Source organism: Amblyomma mixtum, chromosome 3 (genome assembly GCF_055824585.1).
Source record: "Amblyomma mixtum isolate Tamu chromosome 3, ASM5582458v1, whole genome shotgun sequence".
Taxonomy (NCBI): Eukaryota; Metazoa; Arthropoda; class Arachnida; order Ixodida; family Ixodidae; genus Amblyomma; species Amblyomma mixtum.
The window spans coordinates 157,887,901-157,909,644 of NC_143014.1; the positions used below are offsets into that span (position 1 = coordinate 157,887,901).

The 21,744-nt window shown below is 47.5% G+C and overlaps 1 protein-coding gene across 2 annotated transcripts in view; it reads right to left on the reverse strand.

The window, feature by feature from the left end:
* LOC149352481 (voltage-dependent calcium channel type A subunit alpha-1-like) overlaps positions 1 to 12,377 on the reverse strand; it is a 501,434-nt gene extending 489,057 nt beyond the window's left edge. For both annotated transcript variants that reach the window (XM_089581669.1, XM_089581666.1), the window contains exon 1: positions 12,188 to 12,377. The gene's annotated coding sequence lies outside the window, so the exon portion shown is untranslated. The remainder of the gene's footprint in view (positions 1 to 12,187) is intronic.
* Between the last annotated feature and the right edge of the window lie 9,367 nt (positions 12,378 to 21,744).

Genomic DNA, 21,744 nt, shown 5'->3' on the forward strand with positions numbered 1-21,744 from the left:
TTCCCTTTTACTCCTGGCTCTGTTGCCAAACCAGATGCATCTCTCTGACTAGTCGCGTGCTTTCGCTCCATCCCAAGCGGGACGTTAAGAATTTTCTAACAAAAGTCTGAGCCGTGCCGTTTCGCCCTCTTCTTTCTTTGTTGTCTGCCGCGATAGGAGATGTTTACGACAGACACTGGGCCTCCGCGTGACCCCGAGGGAGTTGCGCCCCGCGAAACACGCCGCGGCGCATGAGAGTAACGCGCCAAATCGACTTGAGCCTAAACGAGCCTCGCGAAGCTCCCGCCACGCTGGCTCCCCGCTGCCTTCAGCTGCGCAGTTCCTCGGGTCCGACCGGCGGGCGCAGTAATGCTAGTAAAGCAAGAGGGGCACCGGCGTTCCCGCGGAGCAATCCTCCCGGGGACCCGGCAGCGGGGCGGGACAAAGGAAAGCGACGCCCCAGGAGACGGCCGACGAGACACTCTGACGCAAGCATGCACTCGCCACCTCGCCTCCACGCGTGCAAGGCGTGCGCGTTCTCGCAGTTACCGGATTTTCGGCTCGAATCAAGCGAGAGCTGCCCCCGCGGCGGCTGTGCGCTCACTGCTGTCGCGCTCTCCTCGTGGCCCTCCAGTCGTCGCTATTCCTGAGTGAGTCGGCGGGAAAGCGCGCGGAAACTGAGAACGTTCGTTAGATGATAGCCCAGTGCACGCGCTCGCGCGCGCACCATCGCCTTCACTATTTATTCGGCTGCCGAGGTTTCGTCGAGCGCACTTTGCGTCGCCGTTCAACGGGGCGTGCCGCTGCACTTCGATGAACTCTACAACTTTGAGGGAAAGCAGCGGATGCGTGGCGGAAGAATTTTAGCTCGCGCGTGCGCGCGACATGAAAAAACGCCGATGGTACGCAGTTTAGCAAGCTCGGCATGTCAGCGTTTTGCAAACTTTGGTTTGGTTTGGTTTATGGGGATTAACGTCCCAAAGCGACTAAGGCTATGAGAGACGCCGTAGTGAAGGGCTCCGGAAATTTCGACCACCTGGGGTTCTTTAACGTGCACTGACATCGCACAGTACACGGGCCTCTAGAATTTCTCCTCCAAAGAAATTTTAGCCGCCGCGGCCGGGATCGAACCCGCGTCTTTCGGGTCAGTAGCCGAGCACCATAGCCACTGAGCCACCGCGGCGGCATTTTTGCAAACTTTGCTCACCGGTGTGTTATACAAACGGCGTCGGATCCGCTCGTGACAAGTGTCGGTTTCAGTGCAGAGCGGAGGCTCCCTGAATGATGCTGCCTCAGATGAGCGTCTGACGACCCTTGCAGGCCCGGCGTAATCCCCCTCCACACCATTCTCTCCCACTCTTAAGTTTCCTCCCCTACGCTTTCGAGGACACTCGATACTGGAAGCAAGACACTTGCAGCTATGGAAAAGCCGAGCCCCGCTCCCCTCTGTTTGCCCACCGCTTTCCTGCCTAACGCTCGTCGACCGCTAATTCATTCACGGCTTGTCATCTCCCTCGCAAATGAGGCTCCCACAGTGAATGGAATATATCCCCTGTCGCCGTCTCCCGCTAACAAAAGATGTCCGCAATTGTGTGTCCCATAGAAACGTTATTATTTGTAGACTTCTCTCTTCTTCCACAGCCGCAGAACGGCGGCTGTTCTCCTCATCTGCCATTCCTTTTTTTGTGCACCGCCGTCCGAACTTCGCGAAACGAAATATCCACTTCTTTCGCCGCCCGTTGGAGCGGGAATCTCTTGTGGCCGCCTCCGTTGTCTTCTAGCCGCCTCCGGCCCGCTGACGAAGGCGACAATAAGTGCGTTAGCTTTCCCAGAAGGAAATGAAGCTTCGTGGTACTTCTCATGAGAAGCAAAATGAGCTCGAACAATGGTCCTGCAAAAGTTGTCGAACTAATTCAAAGAAACAAGGGCGAAACAACGCTCCCGCTGCGATGAAAAGCTGGAAGCTGCGCAAGAGATTTCACCGCGCATTCGATATATATGACGCAACGATATCACTTTCCTTATACGCGCCCAACGTACAAAACAAACTAAAAGCTCACAACAGTGTTTTGCTTGTCCCAAACTTCTCCGTCCAAAAGTTAGTGGACTATGAAAGCGCGCCATAGATTGTGCAAAATGCCCGCCCTTGCGGTCGCAGCACACAGGACATAGATACTTTCCTTTTTTGGGAGCCCTGTTCGGGTCGCGATTCCTGGCTTTGAGAAGCCAAAAGCGACGCCTGCAACCACGTACAATACGCTTCGTTTTCGTTCCACGAATCGGTTGACCAATATGGCAATATTGAATCGAGTATGCATTTCGTTCTTCTTGGAAGAGGATCCTCCGACTTTTCGAGCTGTATGCGCCGCTTTTTAAAAATTCATCTAGAAGCATCGCGAACGTAAAGACAATGCTAAAGAATGTTTCTGTAGTCTCGTCGCGCTTGTTAATAGAATTAAGGCAGAATGAGAAATGTGAGATAAAATTTAAAAATGGAGAGATAAATATAAGAAAAAACGCTGAAATATATTTTTCTTCAACTTCTCGGACTTCTAAGATTGCGGGGAAATAAAGTTGTACGGCTTTCCTTTGCAGCTATGCGGCTGCCTTCAAGTGGATGCTAATGAGCAATTGCTCTCTTGGTTGGGCCATGGGCTCGTAAATTTACTGATTTTGCGCGGAGCGTCGTGCCAGGCTGGTCAATCGAAGGATAATTCCATGTCGAAGAGAATATGTGTGCAGTCGCGGCGGCGGTGACCCTGAAGTACTTTCATTTCGGCCACATCCATGCGATTATCCTCTGCCCTATGCCGTAACACCGTATACATCTGCGACGTATAGTATAGTATACGCTATGCTAAGCCGCTTCGTGCGCGTAGACGGGCTCCTCTTTGCCACTCTTTGCAGCTTCGACTGCCTTGCACTTCATCCGCCGCTTCCCTTCGTGGCGCGCATGCAGCCGATGATCGCAGTGGGACGGCCTTCGCGGCAACTACCCCGCACGTGGTGCTGCGGGCGAAATCGTTAAGGCTGTTTCTCGCGGCACAAATGGCTCTAATGAGGGAGAAAAGGAAATTGTTCCCAATCAAGGCCGCTGCCCGGGCAGCGCGAGCGTATTCGAACCAAATCGAATGTATAAAATGTTAATCCTCTCCATCTCATCGGCGAATGAGCTCTCTAATTTAATTATGGAAGCTAATTAGAATCTTATGCCTCGCGCCACTTCCATTAGCGTAACCATAATGGCAAGCCTTAGCACGAGCTTCGTTTCGCTTGCTGTTTCTTCAGTTGAAGTGACCAGGCTTCGCACATGGCGCGAAGGCTACCTCCGACAAAAGCGTGTTTTTAGGTTCCCGGGTTCTTTTGCTGCGCACAGCGTGCGCGAGGCAGTGGCTCTTGCTACGAGGCAAGAAGAAGCAATTGTTTCTTTGCAGCTTTGCGTACATGCGGATTCCGCATCTGCGAGCACAAGTTTCCCTGAGCAGACGCGCTCAGGATCTATGGTTGCCTGAGTGAAGAGCACGGAAAAAAAAAAAGGCCGGCTTTCTCTCTGACATTTCCCAAACCAGTTCTGACGATCAGCAAAGGAAACTGCGAGCACATGAGAAGTATTTTACATCTGCTCTGCCTGGTAAAACGTTGAGCCCGCACCACGAGCGCTTTGCAGACCGTCATTGCGACGCATTCTTGAGATTATGCAAACGTTACAGGCCAGTAGACTAGCAGTCGTAGCTGTGAAGGGCTTAAATAGGCTTGGTTTATTAGGGTTTAACGTCCCAAAGTGACTCAGGCTATGAGGGACGCCGTAGTGAAGGGCTCCGGGAATTTCGACCACCTGGGATTCTTTAACGTGCGCTGACATCGCACAGTACACGGGCCTCTAGAATTTCGCCTCCATCGATATTCAGCCACCGCGACCGGGATCGAACCCACGTCTTTCGGACCAGCAGCCGAGTGCCATAACCACTGAGCCACCACGGCTGAAATAATTTGAAGAGGAAAGTCCACTAGTCAGTCGACTGGCACTAACTGGACCATTACCACTACCACTTCGGTATTACTGGGCACCACTATACCAAAATCACTCGATTCCAGCCAACCGTTTGCTTCAAGCGAGTCTGAACCACTCCTTTGTTTCTGAAACTTTTCGTCTATTATTGGTAATGAATATGCTTGGTTAGACCCGGCGCAGCAATGCCAATAGACGCTATCAGCGAAAGTCAGGCGTCGTGATGCGCGTTTCTATTCCATCGTTTTTTTCTACAACATACTGTTGAAAGCATGCTCTTCTCCTCTCGTCCCAAGAAGGGACAGGAAACGGGCATCGCTTGTCGATAAATTTCATTCATTCATTCATTCATTCATTCATTCATTCATTCATTCATTCATTCATTCATTCATTCATTTTTAGTGACGGAGCAGCAACTAATTGTGACGAAAAGTCACGAAGGCTGGCAAACGTCCGGCTGAAAGAAGCGGAAGAAAACGCCAAGGATAGTGTCACATGGGCCCTTGCAGTGCTCAGAAACGGCCCCACCAAAAATAAAAGCCCAACTCTCTTCAAGCGCATTTTGGCGCTTGAATATTGTACGTGCCTCGAAATACTGGCTGGTGTCGGTTAGTGAAGCTGCAGTGCAATGTCGGGCAGATCCACACTCGTACAGTTTGGTTGGTTTACTGCGTCTGAGGTGATTCTTCCGGCTGTGACACCGGACCTCGAAATATGACCCAAAATGTTCTCTTTGTCTATTGAGCAATTTTACCTCTCGTGCTTTTCAGACGTAAGGCCCACCTGAGTCTTGAAATAGACGTTTTTAAGCATGAAATGCTTTTAGCTCCCGTTGTCGGCAGTGTGGTGACGTCACGCCGAGACCGAGAGCCAACATCCGGGCACTGAATTCCACTCATCCGGGCACTGAAACGAGAACATCCGGGCACCGTGCGAGATTTAACGAGACTCATACTTGATCTGTTATGGGCTTTGAGAGAAAGCCGCTTAAAGCAAGAGGGGAGCTCCCGGGCGAGATGGGCCTTGGGTATGAAAAACTGCTTCCGCGCCGTCCCCAAGGATGGCGCTGCGGTCCCACACTCTCGCATGCAAAAGATCGGCCGCTGGGCCTTCTGCTCATGACGTTTCCCCCTTTGGCAGGCAGATGTATACACACCCGCGGAGTATTCGAACGCGCTGCATATACGAGGTCTGTTAGAAAAGTATCCGACCTTTGGCCGTAGAAAAAAAACTTGCATGACTGGAGCGTTGCAAACCCACTCACCTTCAAAGTAGTCTACTTGGGACTCCACACACTTCTCCCAGCGGTGCTGCCATTGTGGGAAGTATTCCGAAAAGGCTCCTTTCGGAATGGAGTTTAGCTCAGCTGTCGTTGCAGCCATAATGTTCTTCCTTGTCTGAAATCGCGCTCCTTTCAATGACCTTTTGATTTTGGGAACGAGCCAGAAATCGAAGGGGCCATATCAGGACAGTAAGGAGTCTGTTGAACTACAGGAGTCTGGTTTTTCGCCAAAAAATCTGAATCAAGTGAGAGGAATGTGCACGAGCATTGTCGCGATGGGTGCGCCAATTTCCTGTTGACCTCAGCTCCGGGTTCTTGCGCCGCACAGCATCACGTAGGCAACGGAGGACATCCCTGTAGTACTATTTAGTAATTCTTTGACCCTGTGGGGTGCGTACTCGTGGTGTGCCACACAGAGGGAGTCAAAAAAGCAGTCAGCATCACTTTGACATTGCTGCGCACTTGGCGGGCCTTCTTAAGTCTTGGTGACGTGGAATGCTTCCACTGTGACGACTGGGATCTGGTTTCCGGGTCGTACCTGTACACCCAAGACTCGTCACCAGTGATTATGATGTTGATGAAGTCGGGGCCACCGTTTGCGGAATCCAGCATGTCCTGTGAGACTTCAACGCGAAGCTGCTTTTGCTCCACCGTGAGCAGCTTCGGCACGAATTTCGCTGCAACTATCTCCATGGCCAAATCTTCGGTGATAATGGAATGTGCGGAGAAATTGCTCATGTCCACCTCTTTCTCAATTTCTCGGATAGTCACGCGGCGGTCACGCATCACCATAGCGTTCAGTTCGGCAATGACCTGGTCATTTCGGCATGTTGATGGCCGATTGGAGTGTGGTTCGTTCTCCATGGATGTGCAGCCATCTTTAAATCAATTGTACCACTGCTTAATCTGTGTGCTGCTCATAGCATCGTCACCGAAAGCCGTCTTAATATTTCTAATGGTTTCCACTTGGCTGTCGCCCAGTTTGTGGCAAAATTTGATGCAGTAGCGCTGCTCCTTTCACTCCGCCATTTTCCTTGCAATAAAAAACCGACGAGAGCACTACGCACTGCCACACTCAAATGCTGCGTCCCAGCGACTGACGCTATCGGCAGGCGGGAAAAAATTCGTGCATGCGCATGAAGGTTCAAGGTCGCCTGATGCAAGCGCGCTTGTTTCGTATCCATCAGGTGTTCGCAAAAAAAAAATAAAGTCGGCTACTTTTCTAACAGACCTCGTAAATTCTTGTCAGTCCTGCGTCTCGCCGTGTCCGCGTACGCTTCTGCATCGTCCTGCATTTCACTGCCACCACCGTCACAGCTGCTTAAGCCGAGCAATGGAGCCTGATGGAAGGAGAGGTAGGAAGCGTCTTGCGGAAAGCGATCGCTTTGCGAGTGATACGCCACAGCAGGAGACTGCTCGCCCCTGCCGACAACGCCATGATTATGCGGCCGCTCCCGAAAGCGACAAGGCCGCTACGGTTCGCGGCTGCCTACCTAAACCCGCACTATTGCAGGCGATCGCTTCGACGCAACAAGAAGAGTGTGGTGTGGTGCGGTGTGTTGAACACTATACCCATTTCAAGATTTTGACTAGTACCATCTACAACCAATGTGTTATGCCCGTAAACATTTCATGCTTACTCTGCTCTCGGTTACGGGAGAGGTAGAGATTTTTTTCCTCTCTCTCTCTTATGGCACTTTCCACCATGTCAGCACGCTATAGCTGTTTATCCACATCCTGCACCTACTCCTACGCATCCGTACTTTCTTTTCGTTTGTTCAAACAGCCGCAGATGGGAATGTCCTGTCCACCGACTTCATACTCTACTCCAGCGCTCGTAATTTCAAGAATGTCATTGCCAAAATCTTCCGGTAATTGTGCATAATGTTACCCTTCAGGTAAAACACCTTATTATGGGCATCTGAACGCTTAAATGATTAATTAAATAAATAAATACATACTAGCGATCCTTACTGGCCACATATAACAAAATGCAAGTGTAGAGGCAACATTTTCACTGAAATCAAATAGACTCCAAAGGAAAATACAAAATAATCCACGGGGTACAACTGCTTATTGCAAGCGGGAGGCAACAATCGCCAAGGTGGCTTTAATACTTCAGCATTAGTAAGCCGATTCGAATCCTTTTCTTGATTCGAGAAAGTTATTGTGCATGGGATAAATGGTTATTATTAAGTTACGAGCCACCGCGGTGGTTCAGTGGCCCCTACGCGCTACTAATTAGCACATAATAAAGTTTCTTCAGTTAAGTATAAGGTGTTTTGAGTTCACGAGGCTAAACTCAAAACGCTCGCTTACTACGCTTTCCTTGAAAGCAAACAATCCCAGGTGATTGAAAATAAGACCTCCATTATGGCATGCCAAACACTCTCAGCACTGCTTGGCTCAAAAATGAGTAATAATTATTAGTTATTATTAGTATATGGCGCTGCCTTGTTGCAAATCCAGTGAAAAAGATAAACAAGCGAAATCCATCCAGTATTGCTCTTTAATTATCTTGGGTTGGGGGATTTACGCTGGTGCAATCGTTGTTCTTTACTTCGCAGTGTTCTTGTTAAAAATGAATTTGCCGGCGTGTTTGCAAATATTTTGCGGACGAAACACACTCGTCTTTTGCGCACTTTGAATCGCAGTAATATTAGTTGTTTGAATAGACTTAGAATGATGGTGCATAATATATTATTCCTTGTGCTAGCAATAATAAACAAGTGGATGAATACTGAGAGTGAAAAGTCCAGTCTGCTTAAGGAAACATTATAGGTGGAGTAGATTCGAAAGAAGAGGGTATTCGCTTAACAGTAGTTTATAAAGGTTCTTCAGTTGGCAGAGCCACTGGCCTGAACAGGAGGTGGGTCCAAACTTGATCCTCGCACTAGGAAGAATTTTTCCTCAACTACGAAGTTTCAGTACGAGCTGCTAGCTTTGCTTTGTAACCGTATGTTGCGCTTAAGTGGATGGTAATGAGTAATTGCTCCTTTATTACGAAGAGGAAAATGTTTGGTAGTCCTCCATAAAAAAAAAAAAAACTTAGTGTGGTGTTAGCATTACTTTCTGCGTAACCTACGTGCTTGCTACAACTAAAACTGATAGCAATCTAGAGTGCTACATGTTCGTGGTAAAGGTACAGAGCCCAGAAAATGACTGTTTCGATCAAAAATAGAACAATTTAGGCAGCTCCTTACTAATTACTAGTCTTGAACACTATTTTTTTTAAGTTAATGAAAATTTCTTTTAATTTATTGCGTTTCTCCTTGCCTATGTGCTACATGACTAAGCATGCTATGCTATTATATCCTCTTTTTTTTTACAGAGTTCTCCTTCGAGCTCTCGATAGAAACTCCTCTCGAAAGCCCATTTCAAAACTCGCCTCCCCTCTCCTATGTTAGCAGTGGCGCAATAGGAGATATTCAAAATTCCGCAAGTGCGCTTTACCGCATAACAATGTTGCCCAAAACAAGATGTTGAGCATCTTGAATAAACAGCGCGAACGAAGACGAGCACGAAGACGTTCCGTCCGTTTTCTTGTCTTTCGTGCTCGTCTTCGCGTTCGCGCTGTTTATTCAAGATGCTTAACCAACTAGCCCGCCAAAACGTGTTAAAACAAGATGGCTGACCATTTGTTTCCAGCTGAAACAAAGCAAGAAAGACTGGTTTTTTGTTTGATTCTTCCAAAATACGTTTCCTATATTCTATCCACACCTTTAGTGCTTGTCCTGTAGCCCACGTAGTTCCTTTATAGCGAAGTCGGCCATCTTGTTTGGGGCGGCATAGTTATGTGGGAAAGCGCACTTGCGGAATTTTGAATATCCCCTATTACATTCTGTGCACCGCCAGGAAAAATGGCCGATTTCTTGCAGCTGCCTGGTTAGGTAATCAAAGTTTGCTAAGCCAGTTTCTCTGAAATCTGCGAAGCGGCTGCTGTAGGCGAGTTATCAGCTGACGCCCTCCTTTTACTCGAATGCGCATGGAGGTAGGCGCCTGCTTCGCTGAGTGCCGGGCACTGTGCACGCAAGCTGTCAGGAGTTGTGTATGTTATAGACGGACAGCGGTGGTATATACAAGCCGATTATACCGAGGCTGTAGCGTCTGCCGCGGCATTCAGCCAAACGCCAAGGCTTACGGGGAAGGTGCGGACACCGCTGAGAGAAAGCATTTCCATGTTTGAAACTGCTGTTTAGGAGATAAGTGGAGAGGAAATTTTTCACATGAGGAACATATACGGAGCCTGAGGCATCCAGCACGAACAATTCGAGCAAGAATGTATTTTTAAAGGGTATTAAGCACAGAACAATTTTAGTTCAATTCGAGTCTCCTATAGCTGTGCGTTTTGCAGTTGGGAGAAGGAAAATAAAAGCGATTGCGAATTAGAGAATTTAGAGGCTCTCTGCACCACCGGAGGTGGCGAAGACTTTCCTTCTCTTTCGGCGCTTTTGCAGCGAGTTTGATTAAAGCTTTCATGTCCAGAGATTTTCTACGTCTTAATACCTAATAAGCTTCACGGAGCTACAACGTGAGCTGAAGGTTGTTGCACCAACCGGCAATGGGTCAGTTCCAGAACTCGGCAGCAGGTTGCGGTTCTGTCTGTTGCGTGTCTGGAAATGGCGCTCACAGTCAAGGGCTAACGGGCGCTGTGTCGATGATGTGCGAGAAGCGCCCTTTCAAAGCCGAATGATTTTCGGCTTCTCTGTTAATAGTTTCTCTCTTTACCTCACACACACCTAATGGGAATGATGTGTGCACAAGCACAGGCCAAGAAAGCGTGCACCGTCCAGAGCGATAACGGCAACGCCGCACTTCACCACGCGGCACAGTCGGATGATCATCCGTCTTCAATAAGTGATTAACGCTTTGAGGCCATTGAATGTCAGGCAGTGAAGCGGTCCCAGTTACGTCGCTTCTGTTTCTTACCTTTTTTTCTCTCTCTCTCCCTCTCTTTTCCTCAGTGGGCTTTGTAATAGCAGTAAGCCAGCATTACTTGCTCATTGTCTATGTTTCTGACGCTATGAGTGTACAAATGTGCGGGTTTGCGTGTAATTTTGATGTAGTTGTCACCTTAAGCTGCCTCAAAATCTGCAGGTGTTCGTTGCCTTGTGCAGCCCCGAAGCCAGCCTGAAAGATATTCCTTCTTATCTTTTATTTTTCTTCAAACTTTCCCTCACTTTGAGTGCCAGTTTTCATTATATATTTTTCTTTCACTCCAGTTTTCAAAAAGCTGGGTTTGGCCGACGCACAAAACGAGAAGTACGCCGTGACGTTCGCAGGTCAGACTACAGTGCAGCCTTCGTCACACTTGCGCAAAATGAGCCAGACGTGGGCTCCGTCTTGCGCTGAATAGAATTAATCCCAAGGGTCCGCTGGCCTCGATATTGCCTTTTCGCAAACTAGGAACGAACTACTGTCGATACTAAATCTTAAGTCATAGTGATCCTAGCCCTGCTATCAGCCTCATTATCGCCAGCCTCGTTGAGTCCACTGGAAGACAAAGGCGACCACCCTTTCTTTGCCGATTTCTCAATCTCAGCGTTTCACCTCATCCTCTGCCGCCCCCGACACCATTTCATGTGCCTCCCCATCCAATTTGCCACTTTGATTCAGCACCCGCTGTCTGTTCTACGGGCGGCGTGTGCTACTCAAAGTGCACTTCTTGCGGAAAGCTTCAGACAGAATGTAATCACATCACGCCTGGGCTCTACTCTAATACATGCTGCTCTCGTCGTATCTCATCGCTACACCAGGAATTTTTCTTTTTATCACTCGCTGCGAAGTTTTTCTCGCAACACCCCGGAGGACACCCATGAATAGCGCTGCCGCATCATTCGCGCATTCTGCTCAAGCGTGAATAGGGCTGCACATGTAATGCTTAAAAGCAGTCACGATGCGTCCCCATTTTGCATCGGCTACATCCATTCAGGAGGTTCGATTATGTTGGATTTTTTTTTTTACAAGGGAGACCATGCAGTAATCCCCTCTTAGATATGTCATTGTGGTGTAAGCGTGTTTATTTTCTTCCTTCTTTTTCAGCCTGCTTTATTAAAACAATATTCGCCCACCTTTCATAGCGACGCGACACGTATACACGAATTAGTAAACCACATAAAGCATATTTGCTGTTTCCAGCGGAACTTTCCGGCAAATTTATTGAGCGTTCGGAAAGGTGAGCGAACCATATGTTATGAGGCCAACCTGCAGCTTGCGAGACTCCTCCGTGCGTCGCGCTTTGAGGTGAAATAGGTAGGAATATTAGGTCTCTATATCAAACGGCGACGCTCTCCTTAGACACTACAAAAAAAAAAAACTTAGATACTACAATTACTGATACAATAATAGGATGTATATTACAACGAAGTTTACGTGAATTTCGCTAATTTTCTGATTTCTCAAGTAAAATACAGGAAAGCATTCCTTTTTTTTTTACATCTTTGACCTTTGGCTACATTTGCGATGAGCGGTGGGCATTGCACAGCTGTTGCAGCCGTGTTGCTCGAATAGAGCTGACACATTTTAAATACGCGAGAGGCGAAATGCAGGAATTGTACTCACACCCGGTGCACTTGTAGCAGCCAGTGTGAGTACAAGGTCTGCACAATGTGCGCTCAGAAGAAGGCACAGGTGCCGCGGAAAGCGAAACCAAGGATCTGCAGCCCAGTGTGGCGGACGAGCCCCTATCGTCCAGAACGCGCCAGCGCGCCCGCGAGTGTGCCGCTCGCGTTGCGCGGGCCAAGTGCGCTGACAGCGGCTGCGTGACGCCTCCATGATTAAAAGGAAGCACTTTCGCTCCAATTACGCGGCGCCAATCGGCGCCGAGATGCGGCGCGTGTTGAGCGTCGCCACGCAACAGGTGGCGCTCAGCTTGCGCCCAAGACGCCGGTGGCACGCGCCGCCCGCAGGTGCCTCACCCATGGCGTGGACCCGGCCGGCCTGGGAAGCGGTGACCGGGCCGGCGGAGCTCTCCCCCACGTCGTCGTCCTCGCTTGGTCGCTCGGAGTCCTCGTTGCAGCCCCCGGCGTAATCCACGGCGTAATCCACGCTGCTCCTCTCGGCGGCGGCCGCGCACTCCCGCACTCGACCACTACCGCGCTTGCAAGACTCCCCGGCCGCTGCTACCCCAGTGACAAGTGACGCGCCAATCGACAAAGTTGCAAAGGTGCCGCGCTACCTGCGCCATCTGTCGCGCTCCCCATGAAGCGGCCCGCGAGACGCCGCAGGAAACAGAATCGATCCGCCGCTTGGTTCTGGGCAGATGAAGAACGCCATCGCTTAATAGTTATTTAAAAGAGAGGAGATCCCACGTTGCCCCCGGCGGCTGGGCCGGTTTGCGGCATCGGGGGACACGGGCCTTCCCTGAACGGGAGGGCCGCTTCCCTTCTTGCACCTGGCGCTCCCCACGGAGTGGGGAAACGCTGGAGAGCTAACTGCCATCTCCACGGCTGACTCTGCGGCCGACAGCGGCAGTTCGGTGGACCATTTTATAGCCTTAGCGAGCCGGGCATTAAATGTGGCCGCACGAAAGTACGGAGGTTAAGGAAAGAGCGCACCCTCGAGTAACTTCGCTGGCAGTGGGGCTTTTCGTTTGCTCCAGGGTGGAAGGAAAATCTGAACGGCCGAACTGCTTTAGATTCTCTGCACTTAATTTTTGCTTCTTGGACACATAGAGTACTTGCTGCGCAAGTCGAACGTGTGCTCAAGACATTGACACGAAGCAGTTGGTTGTATGTTTTACTTTTAAAGCGAAAGCCTTATATGTCCCATTAGCAAGGAAACGCGGCGTCGTTGTTGGCGTCCAGGAAAAGTGGTGTAGGAAACCCCCGATGATGTCATCAGCAACTAAAAAAGTTTCTTCTGGAAGTGCGGGGAATTGAACCAAGGAGCTTCAGATTGCTAGGCGAGCACGCAACCCATGAGCCAGAAAACCGCGTTCCTTCTTGACGAATAAAGCGTATGCAGGAACCTAGTGTACGCGTTTCCCTTACGACTGTATGCTAATGAGTAGGTGCGTCATTAGAAAGGAACGAAGAAATATAAAAGAAATAATGATTTCGCCTTCAAAGCACGTAAGTAGACTAAAGTGTCCTGCGTAATTTTTTAATTCCTACAAGTTAGCTCTAACAATTATTTTTTAGATGTCATGCTCACTTTACACGACAACGCGCAGCTGCTCTGAGCTTACTCTACAGGCGTCTCGCGTTATAGCTCGTGCCGCTCCAAGCATAGTCACAGAATGTATCGCCGTGTTATCCTCAAGTGGCACACTTACAGAAAGCTGCCCGCGTTCTGTAGAAGCCAGATATTTTTCGCCAGCACTTCACAGAAGCGGGCTTTACGGGCGCGGCACTGATAACAGTGGGTTGGAGTATCTCCAGAAAGTTAGAAATCTGCCTATGATCGGAAGTCATGCTAACAACAGCTAGAGAACGTGTTTACGTCTAATAGCTGTAAAGACAACACACATAATTATGACCGCAAACACATTTGTATATAGATAACCATACAATAAGGGACATAATTCTCTTGATCGCCTGCTCCGTAAACGGAGCCGATAGCTCTACTATTAACGACAGGCTTTAAACCATAGTTGTGGAGGTGAAAAAAAAGGAATTAAGCTTTAACCTCCAAAAGTGTGGTCTCCAGCCCTTTGCTAATAATAGAGCTATCGGCTTACTTTACGGAGCGTGAGGTCCAGAGACTTTTGTCCCCGTACATTTACGTAGAGGAAGGAAGGAAGGAAGAAAGAAAGAAAGAAAGAAAGGAAGAAAGAAGGAAAGGAAGAAGGAAAGGAAGGAAGAAAGAAGGAAAGGAAAAAAGAAGAAAGAAAGGAAGGAAGGAAGGAAGAAATAAAGAAAGGAAGGAAAGAATAAAGGAAGGAAGAAAGAAAGAAAGAAAGAAAGGAAGAATGAAAGAAAGAAAGAAAGGAAGAAAGAAGGAAAGAAAGAAACAAAGAAAGAAAGAAAGAAAGAAAGAAAGGAAGGAAGGAAGGAAGGAATAAAGAAAGAAAGAAAGAAAGAAAGAAAAAAAGAAGAAAAAGAAAAAAAGAAAAAAGAAGGAAAGGAAAAAGGAAAAAGGGGAAAGTGGGGAAAGGGGAAAAGGGAAAGGGAAAGAGAGAAAAAAGTAGAGAAAAAAGGGGGGAGAAAAAAGGGGAAGGAAGGAGGGAGGGAAGGAAGGAGGGAAGGGAAGGAAGGAGGGAAGGGAAGGAAGGAGGGAAGGAAAGGAAGGAGGGAAGGAAAGGAAGAAGGGAAGGAAAGGAAGGAGGGAAGGAAAGGAAGGAGGGAAGGAAAGGAATGAGGGAAGTAAAGGAAGGAGGGAAGGAAAGGAAAGGAAGGAGGGAAGGAAAGGAAGGACGGAAGGAAAGAAGGAGGGAAGGAAAGGAAGGAGGGAAGGAAAGGGAGGAGGGAAGGAAAGGGAGGAGGGAAGGAAAGGGAGGAGGGAAGGAAAGGAAGGAGGGAAGGAAGGAAGGAGGGAAGGAAGGAAATAAAGAAAGAAGGAAGTAAATAAAGAAAGAAGGAAGTAAATAAAGAAAGAAGGAAGGAAATAAAGAAAGAAGGAAGGAAATAAAGAAAGAAGGAAGAAGGAAGGAAGAAGGAAGGAAGGAAATAAAGAAAGAAATAAAGAAAGGAAGGAAGGAATAAAGGAAGGAAGGAAGGGAGGGAGGGAAGAAAAAAGAAAGAAAGAAAGAAGGAAAGAAAGAAAGGAAGGAAGGAAGGATGGAAGGAAGGAAGGAAGGAAGGAAGGAAGGAAGGAAGGAAGGAAGGAAGGAAGGAAGGAAGGAAGGAAGGAAGAGAAGAACGGAGGGAAGGGAGGGAAGCATAGTTTTTTTTTCAAAAGAAAATCAATTTACAAGGGTACAATACGCACAATGCTATTGTATCCATAGCCAAAGGCTAGTTTCGGGTCCATCACAATACTGCACATTATAAATGTGGCACGCGAAGACGACACATTGCGTTCATAAAATAAAAGTCACATTCTCAACAGTTTGGGGATAAACAAAAGTAAGCGTACACAATACAGACATCCTCACAAAAACAAAAAGAAAAACAATACACCATAACTTCACATATTCATCAGGAACGTTTTGAAAGATTGCACAAAGTTTGTTTTCAGTTTTATATCATCCGGTATACTATTCCAAATCAAAACTCCACTGTAGTCTATTAGTCTTTGCCTTGTTTTATTAAAGTCTCGCAAACCACCCGGCTTGCTCTGATGTGCCGACCAAGAGCATTTTGAGCTTTATTAATTCTTGAAACGGCATCTCACGGGCATTGCAAATTGTGCCAGAGCTAAATGGCACCGATTTCTTCCAATCTGCCGCAGAGAGATGTTTCGAATGCGGGAGCAATCTGGCCAGAGAGAGATTTTGCGCAGGCGCACGTCCGCATCCACGTTGCTGCTGCGCTCCGGTCTTTCGGTGTGTCATTACCCTTGGGCGAACCTGTTCGGCACATGCCAGAAAGGTTTTAATTAAATACCTTTCGCTTCACACTGCGGAACATGGCACCGAGCCGTGCGTCAGGCGCTTGTCTGTGCTTCTCACCGACAACAATTCTCATTATCGAAAGCTATTACGACAGTGTCTAAAACTTACTCAGACACTTCACGGACGCTTAAAATGAATCATGTACAGAAGCATTCCGTGGAGGTCAATTCTGTTGGCGGGCATGTGACTGCAATTTCAATGTCGCGCTTGTCCGTCTTGCTCTCATTAGCCATTTAATCGAACCCTATAGTATTCGTTTTCAGTGAGACTTCTAAGGATCATTGGGTCATTATTGCGAAGTTAGAACTGCGCGAAACAAAGGGCTACGAAGGAAATCAGTTTCGCATGCGAGCTTTCGAAAGCGCAGCAACCAGCAGGTATTTGACTTTGCTCTCTTTGTGCCCAACAGATCGACACTTTTATAGAGTATGTAGGAAGATGAGGTACTTGACAACACAAAGCAGAGTGAGCAAGGGTCGAGAGGGGAGTCCCAGTCCACTAGCTAACGTTTCGACACGAGGACTTGTCTTAGTGTGGCGAGCGCTAGAACGAAGACGTTTGTGTACATTGGTGGTCAATCAAGGCTGGTGACGCGTGGTGGTACCTCACGGGGTTTCTTGACCGCCCTAAAAAATTCAACATATATAACAAATTTATTGTATTTATTTATAACCCTCATGACGGAAGTGTTAAAGAGGAGAGCGGGTGAATAATAAGCATAATCATTGCACATTGCAAGAAAGGACAAAAACATGGTTGTGGCAGTAATTGTTAAAAATCTCGTAGTATCAATGATAGAGAGAGGTCTAGGGAACGGTATCTTGACACACACAAAGTGAGCAAGGGATGGGGAAGCCTCAGGGTGCTTGCTAACGTTTCTACAAGGGGACTCGTCTTCGTGTGGACAAAGCGTTCATCATTGTCGGGGTTTAAATAGGGCCTTCACTCCGAGTAAGAAGGCCCGGTGAAAGGGAGGAGGGCGTGAAGAGGGAAGGGCTTTTGGATTTGGAGCGTGAATCTTGTCCAGGCATGATGGCTTCCAAAGAGGATTAACCAGCTGACCTGCAAAACTGTGAAAGGAAATGGGCCAGATCAGCAGAAAGGAATCTGGCGAATCCAGGGGTACGGAGCGTGGACAGTCCAGTTCGTAAGTTACTTTAGGTGGCTCCGAGCAAGAAAATGATGGCGGAGTCGGTCCCCCCTCTTAAAAAAGAAAAAAAAAACTCTTATCCGATGTAACGACATCATTTTGTGTTTTACTAGGCGGATATTGTCACGACGGAGCTAGTTCTATCGTAATGCCAGGAATTTTTGTTTTCCGACAAGCTCAAGTCACAAAATACTACGACAATATCTGTTGGGACGAGAAAAAATTTGTTGCTGTGTTTTTCGGCCGGGCTGCTAGCTTCTAGTGCCATCTTCAGAGTTTGTGTGTCGTGCGGCTAGGCTTCATTGTCCTTCTCTTCCAGGCGGGGATCAGGAAGTACTTCCCGCTCTTGGCGTCACGAGGTTTAATCGAATGACGGGGAAAAAATGATATTCTTAAGTCCATTTTGTCACAAATAAACGCTAATAAACATCAACATAGTAATAAACATCAACATAGCCAAAAGAGCCGCCGAATCGGTTTCGATTGACAACATATTTGTATTGAGCACCAGCGTCACTTTGATCTCTACTGGGGATTTGAGACAATAGTGGTAACAAAGGGAGCGAAGCCGTTGGGTGTAGTCTTTAATCAAATTACATTTGGGGCATCCATGTAGAACACGTAATAAAATATCGAGCTGGAGCTTGTGTGTTACTTTGAGGATTTAGACGGATTCTTCCCATATTTGAACATAACCTTCTCACTGAGTTCAAGAGGCAACTTTACTATGCTATATTTGACCCTCATGCAAGCTATTGCAACCTTGTCTGGAGGACAAATTCGCAGACGTAATTCAGAAATAGTTTCTTGCACTTTGTAATGAAATTTTTACTACTTAATTCTGCTGTAAAACTACCTTCCTGCCATTTTTACTCCACTTCACTGCACACGAAAGCTACCCGTATGAAAGAAGCCTCGTCATCTTCTCGTGTAGCAGCTTTTTAGTTTTTAGCAGATTTTTGTGAAGCACTGCTTCACAAGGTCTAACCGGCTCACCAAGCCTGTGTGAAGCTTTACTTGGAGGTGAGCGTGGGTGAAGAATAAATATGTAAAAAAATTGCAGCGGTTCAACTCTGCCCAACCGAGTTTCGCATAGCGAAAGCTACATCAGCGCGATTAAACATCGTTTATCTTTGGTACATCTTTCATTGTTTCTTAATTCCCCCACAACTTCACAGCCGCTTATTCGTCTTCATTGATTGGCTTGATGGAGACGAAGACTGATCGATGGTCAGGCCCATGCCAAAGGTTACCACAGCCTGACGAAAGGAACGTGGATGGTGGCACACGTTCAAGGATTCTTAAGCGCGCTCTCCTTCCTCCATAGCGTCTAAGTCAAGCGCACAGCTCTGATTATATATGCCCCATACCTAACGTCACAACTATGAACTGAATCACGTGGCACAACGTTATTACCACGCGGCTTTCTTACTGCCTCTGCCGAAAACTTGCAAGAACAAAATTCAACGGCAAAGTTCAAGATCAAAGTTCAAAGGTCAAATATTAAGAGGATCAAAGTTCAAGGTTAAAGGTGGTCCACTATGTGGGCCACACATGGTTAGGTATAGGTGCATAGCAACACTAGCCATGACTTATCTCAAAGTTGCTTCAGGGTCATTTGGAGGCTCACGATGAAATGCGTCCCAGCTATAATAGTGCAGCTTTCGCTACCAAAATAAATATTGCCGCGACTAGTATTTGAATCCGCGGCAGCGCGAGCAGATCAGCTTCGCTGGCCACTGCCCGAGAGCACTATGCTACCTGCGCAGCCGATCATGCCTCGTGTTAAGCTGCCACACACCCGCGCGCTGTGCATTGCACATCGTCGTCTTCATCAACTTCCGTCTGCTGCGCGAACAGGTCAGATGAGCTTAACCTCAGTAAGAGCTTAATCTGAGCATAATATCGGTACCAGACGTGCCGACGACGAAGCAAAGCAAAACCATGAGCGAGTCAGGTTAAACGCACGCTCTCGCGCGTTTCCTCGGTTTGATTACGTTAAAACCCTACCACCTTCTGTCCTTGCCTTTTTGTTTGTTTCTGTATTGAAGTAAATGGAATTAAAGCTGAAATGATTAAAATTGTATGTAATTATTGGGGCGCCAGAGTGTCCAGTGGTTATATTGTTCATCTGTGCCATGTTTTCTAACATCATCAACTGGACTTGTCTGGCTTTTCAAAGTTAAGGGGGAAGTCTGCGTCTTTCTTTGTCGTGTTTGTTCCTTGCCCATATTCGATCTTGCGCAGTTTGAATTTAATCGCTTTCTGGTTTCCCGTTCTGGCTGCGCCCTCGCTTGTGCGTGCGTGGGTTTTTGACAGCTTGAACACGTTATCTAGACCTTTTACTTGAAGAATTAATCAATTGAAAATATCTGGGAATTAGTACGGCTTCCCTGTTTGCTGTAATAGCATCCACCTGAACGCAGTCATGCGGCTGCGAAGGAAATCTGTCCAAATTTTCTCTCTCCGGAGTTCAAAAAAAAAACAAGTTAAATTTAAATTGTTTCAAATGAGCAACCTTCTCTTAAGAAAATAATTCCACCTTTAGGGGTCCTCCTGGCCACATTGAACTGCAATAAAGCCTGTTATCTGTATGGGTAACAGAGCAGAATAAGAAATATGCTTGCATGATGTGGCAGTGCTAGATATGACTAAATGGGTGTCAGTGGGATTGATAATTGAATGCCAATGTGAGCGGGGAAGTAATGGTGATATAGTTGAACCTCGTTATACAGAGGGGCCCAGCAATTTCTTCGTTGCAGTTGTTGCTTTTTTATAGCGATAGACGACCTTGGTTGCGACTCTCGCTTGACAACGGGCACACCTGATACTGTGTATACCAAGTACAACATAGCTGGTGTGTAGTTTAGCGCCGGGGCGCGTTGCGGGAAACTTCAAAACGCACACTGAGCGCACACTACGAGGCCTAATACGTGCCCGAACAGAATACGTCAGCCCTGCCAGCACGCACCCGTTTCTTCCGCTGCCCGGAGCGAGTTCAGTGCCTAGAAAACCTGCCTTAGAGGAATAACGTCGCAGGGGGCAGGCAGAGGCTTGGAATATTTAAGTCCGTTTTCTAAGTGTTGAGCTTTAACGGGCCGCTGTGAAAGAAGGCGAGCGGCGGGGATTTTCTTTGCAAGTACCCGCTTTGGTTGGCTCTGCCGCACAGCTCACTTGCACGAGCACTTTGGCACTTCACCGCATGACAGAAATGTTTTGTAGTAATGCACACTCTAGGCCGAAACCTTGATGATGGCCGTCTTCTGGTTGACGGAAATTGATTTGCTTTAGTTTTCTTCCGCTTGGCCCTGTAGGACCAGCGGGACATTGATACCGTCAGGCACAACAAGCGCAGTGCCAAGTAGTTTTAATCATGACCCCGTGCTGCGAAAAAGGAAACTAAACTGTACATGGAACAAGAGAAGCTGAGCACGCTCGCAGTGAGCCGCCTATAGCGAGAAGGTTGGAGGACGGGAGAACTCCAATGACCTTGGCAACTCTGTCGAGGCGTAGCACGAAGCAGCGGGTCGTAGGTTCAGTGGGCCGCTTACCCCAATTTTAGGCGAAGAATGAAGCGCCAGCGTCAAAGAATGTGCCGAAATTGACAGATGGTCTAGACAAACGCTCCATGCACGCCTCGCTTGTAGCGGGAAGAGTTTGCCACATGCACTGTGCACTACTCACCAGAGAAAGCCATTTCAGCTTGCCAAGTCGAAACAGTGCGGAAGTGTTGCGCACCGTTACAAATCTACATGCGAAGCGTGAAATGGCCAGTGGGGTTCATTGGAATTTTGTTGAATCCCGTTGTACGAAAATACGAGTTTAGACAAATGAGATACCAAATACTTGAACCTCTATTGGAGCTTCCAAGCCGAATGGATATTTCTTCGTTATATCCATTATTTTGTTATAACGAGGTTTTACTGTAACAATAACAGTAATAATGACAAAAATAGTAATAAAACCAAGATCCGCATCCGTGTGTGCAGAAAACAGAACGAGGATGACAGTTCCTGCGACTGAGTGCAGAACAAATTCAAGAACGTATTGAAGAAGCGTAGCTTATTGGGCCAGTTGGTGCATGGTAAGTAGAAAACCAGCTTAAAGTACGCGTTAACAAGGAGGAGAAGTACACAGGACAGCGTTCTCCTGTGCACTTCTCCTCCTTGTGAACGCGTCCTTTCCGCTGGTTTTCTAAATACGAGAACCAAGCACAGATATTTTCTGCTAGGCCTTGCAAGAAACTTGTCAGACTGTTTAGAATTTGCACCACTAGTACGAAAGAAAGCAAAGCGACATCACCGCTCCCTTACTGGCTAAACAAATTGAATTGCAAATTTAGTTACTGGTACGCTACCTAGTGGAACGGAAGACACATGAGTAACGCGTTTTCTGTTTTTATTTTTCTTCTTTGGAAGGTAAACGGAAGAGTACAGACACTCATAATTTTGTGGACAAAAGCTCTTCGCAAATTTCCCTTTGCTGTTTCATGTACCGAGTGGGAGAGCTGCTTAATTAAATAGAAAGAAAAAATCGCGCTCTAGCTGCGTTTGCTAAAGACATTAAAGCTGAGCGCTGCTCCTTAGCGGAGTTATTCTTAAGCATTGCTCTAGTCTTTAGCGAAAAGCTTAAAAAATTAAAAATGGCTTTAGAGATTTTGCTTTTGGTATAAGTGGGGTTGAAAGGGACACTTTTCTTTTTCCCCGGGTTTCTTTCGGGGTCAGTATTCAAGTTTTCGAACTATCTGCAAGCACGAACAACGTTTTTTTGCAGAGGCAGCCAGAACGCAAAAATGTTTAGGCTGCTAGTCTACTTGGACAACTGTCCGC